Here is a 4,028-nt window from a genome sequence, read left to right as displayed (position 1 = left end):
AGAGGCATCACCAAATGTACTATGACTTTTCTTTCGACAAGATAGTTAACCAGTATTCAAATAAGATCCTTTGATTAAATCAGTAACTAATGAAATTCACTTAAAGCTCCATATTGCACACTTGGCAAGAGAGTCAATACTTTAGAGTGACTACCGCGTCAGCTGCTCTGCTAATTGTCCACAGCAGTCGCTGAGTTCAAGGCTTGTCTTCTTTCATCAGCACTAGAGGGGCTAAAGAAGAGGAGATGCATTTAGGAAGGAATGTACCAGCTGACGGTTACAGAAGACAATGCCCTGAAAGGTGTACAGCTGTAGGCTCTTTCTGCTCCTTGCATGAGCTTAGGACTTGATATGGACAAACAGATTTGTCGGGGCAGGGTTGATCTTTTGCAGCAGGAAGATTGTAGCAGGAAGTGAGGGAAAAGGAAGATGTGTTGTTGAGGTAGGGTCTGGGGGGCCTGATAATCAGCCTCAATCCACCTTGTCTTCCTACCAGACTCTTGACTCCAGGTTCTTGACAGGAAAGGATTCAAGAGCAGAGTCACAGTAGAAAGTGATAACAGGTTTAATATAATGAATAAGAGATACAGATTTCGCAGAGAGAAAGCAGCATAGCTCCAGAGACTGAGCAGGGTCCACACGAAGTTTAATACAAAATTAAGAAATACACACTTAATGTTCAGTACAGAGTGCAGGCTGGCTCAAGAGAGACAAGAAGAAAGAAATACACACTCCGCAGGCAGAGTGTGAGCAGCAGCCCGGCCTTCTGCTGGGATTTGGCTTTTACAGTTTCTTTATCTAATGAATATTAAATTAAGGGGGTGGTTCCCAGTTATGTAACATTAGTCCTGCACATGCTCAGTTCTCTTCTTGGGGCATGTTAATCGGTCAGGTCCTGTCACATGCACCAGCCTTACTCAAGAATGTTCTGTGCTCTCTAGCACCTCTAGTGGAAGGCCATTAAACTACCAGGGTTACGTAACCCTTCTCTGAGCATGCCCAGCCACTGGATTTGCATAAGTCAGCCCCTTGTGGTCTCATTTTCCTGGTGTCAGTGCTGAAAATAGGTCTAACTGACAACAGTAGCTTTCCTCTAAGGGAGGACCTGGAGGAGGGGCCTGAGACCTTGGGGAGTGGCTTATAACCCAGAGGTGTGTCCTATAACCCAAGCCCAGGGAAAGTGAGCATCTCCTATATCAGATGTATCAGAGAGAAAACTGGATTGAAACCTGAGGATCTTGGTTCCTTGACATTTATTCCCTGTGGGAAATTTGACAATTAGCTCTCTGATCCTTGGTTTCCTTACCTGAGCAATAGTGGTCATTATGCATCAAGTATATTAGTTTGCCTGGGCTGTCATAAGAAAACACCCCAGACTAGGTAACTTTAACAACAGAAATTTATTTTCTCACGGTTCTGGCATCGAGAAAGTCAGGTGTCGGTGGGTTTGGTTTCTTCTGAGGCCTCTCTCCTTGGTTTGAAGATGGCATCTCCTCTCTCTGTTCTCACATAGTCCTTCCTCTGTGTATGCGTCTCTTGTGTCTCTCTGTGTGTCAAATTTCCTCTTCTTATAAGGAGGATATCAGTTTAGATTAGGGCCCACTCTAGTGGACTCATTCTAACTTAATCATCTCTTTAAATGCCCTGCTGCCAAATGGAGTTACACACTGAGGTACTGGGGGTTGGAACTGCAACATATGTATTTTGGGGGTTGACACAATTCAGCCTGTAACACGGAGTAAATGTAAATAAGCAATGAGATCATGGATATTCATCGTAGATTGTAAGGCGCTATATGATACAATATATTACCATTTGGAAGGAAATTCCATACATAACATATTGCCTCAGACATCCACCAGGAGCAACTAACCCATGGAGCCATCTTAAAGCCTTTCTGCTTTAAGGTAAAGTGGAAAAGAGGGGAAAGTGCTGAAAAAGCATATAGAACAATTTTTTTTTATAACATTCTAGCCACCGAGCATCCATTCTTTTCCATAACTATACCTTGACTTCCTTTGGGGGTTTACCTCCCCATCACCCTATACCAGTTGCTATGAAAATGGCATGCATTCCCATAGCACAACCCAGGAGGTCCCTGCAAAGACCTTCTACTAGATCCTTCCTTTCACTAACTCTATATGCTCGAGGTGGTAAACATGCCACCTACGTTGGCCACTGGTAATACTGTCCTGGGACTTTGTTTCCTGTTAATGTGATATAAGGATAGAGAAAAAATTGTTAGTTTTTATTCACTCCAACTGATGAGTTCTGGTGGTCCAATGTGTTATAATGTTCCAAGTCTAACTTTTTGACCTTATTACTGATTCTTAGGGCTTCCTAATATGCTCTCCAAAATTCTCTTTTGCTTACATCGACCAGAGTTTGTGTCTGTTGCTTGCAACCAAAAAGCCATAACTGGTAAAGAAGGGTGGAAGAATAAACAGAAAGAATTTTTCAAGAGAGGGGAGAAGATAGAAGGGGAAAAGATGAAAGAATAAAAGGATAGGAAAGTGAAAGGAAGGTGGGAAGAAGGGATTGAAGAAAGGAATGAATAGAGGAGTGTAAAAGAAGGAGGAAGACTGAAAGAATCAAAGGGTCATGAGGCACAGTAACTCAGCTCTTCCTTGAGTGAAATCAGCTCCATGCCCAGAGAAGACAATACGGCTTTCCTTCAATGCTTAGCTTACAGAGTTATGGTTCAGTGAGAAGATCTTTGTTCATGGAAACTCATACTGCCCTGGTCCATCCAGGTCTTTTAGCACCAGAAGGTTTTACCTCCTTAGGTAGCCTATGGTTATGAAAGCTTATATGGACCTGAAAATTGCTGCTAGTCATCTACACCCTCTGGAGCAATTCAAAACAGGTCTCCTGCCAGGCTTGCAAATATCTTAAGACTGACTGAGATAGACAAGGTGGAGATATCACAGAGAGAAGCCACCCAGGAGTGTTCCTCAATGTATTCCAGATTCTGGTCCTCAGCTTTGTAGGTTCAGAAACTCAGTTTAGTCAGGGAACCCAGAATTGACTAGGTCAATTAAAACATATTCACAAAAGACTTGTGAGTAGAACAGGATTCCAGTTTCTTGATATAAAAGTACTAGGTTAGAATCTGATCTGGATCCCAACTTGGTCCCCATATTCTTAACTGTGTGATTCTGTGCAAGTTAATTCACTTCTCCAAGCCTCAGCAACATCTGTAGTTGGTGTGAGGATTACATTAGGTATTACCTGTGAAGTGTCTGGAGCACTCTGGGACCCAGTCCTTACGAGCTGCCTTCCTTCACCCCTGTGCCAGACTCCACTCCTGAATTTCTTTAGGTGCTCCTGGCCTCTCTGTTCTTGCTCCAGCTACTGCTGCAGCAGCCAGCTCTGCATGGGCTCTAATCTTATGCAGGTGCCACCTGCAGTGCCTTCCTCTTGCCTGTGCTGCTTCTCTCCATACTGAGCCGTCCCGTTGAGTTGGAGGTGTGGGGGCTGCAAAAATCCTTCTTCGTGGCCACCTGTGCGCACCCTAAAGTATGGAGGAGTCACCACCATAGGGTGAATCTTTGACCAGTGGGACACAGGACTCAGGATAAATCCTTCCCTCTTTCTCCCCTCCACTGTCCTGAGATACATCTATAAGGCTTCTCAGAGGACTGTCCCTTCATCTCTGGGTCCCTGGGCTCCTCAGAATTTGGTAGCAGTGGCTAACTCAATTGGCTCTGTCTCCTTCTCTGCCTTACACCTGAGATGCTCATTCCCCACCTACTAAGCCTTTTCCTCATGCTCTGTTTTCTAGGGAATCCAGGCTAAAGTGAACTCTGACCTTTCTCTTTGCAATCGCCAGAACATCTCCATTAGTCTGTCCATTGTCCAGATCAGGCAAATTTCCTAGTGCCCCAGAGGTGAAATTAATAGCAGGTTACTGGTATACATACACAATGTAATTTTATTCAGCCTTAGAAAGAAAGAAAATATTGACATTTGCTACAACATAGATGAACCTTGAGGACAATATGCTAAGCAAGCCAGTCACAAAAGAT

Source organism: Galeopterus variegatus, unplaced genomic scaffold (assembly GCF_000696425.1).
Source record: "Galeopterus variegatus unplaced genomic scaffold, G_variegatus-3.0.2 Scaffold7894, whole genome shotgun sequence".
In the NCBI taxonomy this organism is placed as follows: domain Eukaryota; kingdom Metazoa; phylum Chordata; class Mammalia; order Dermoptera; family Cynocephalidae; genus Galeopterus; species Galeopterus variegatus.
Note: the sequence above shows the minus strand (reverse complement) of the source record.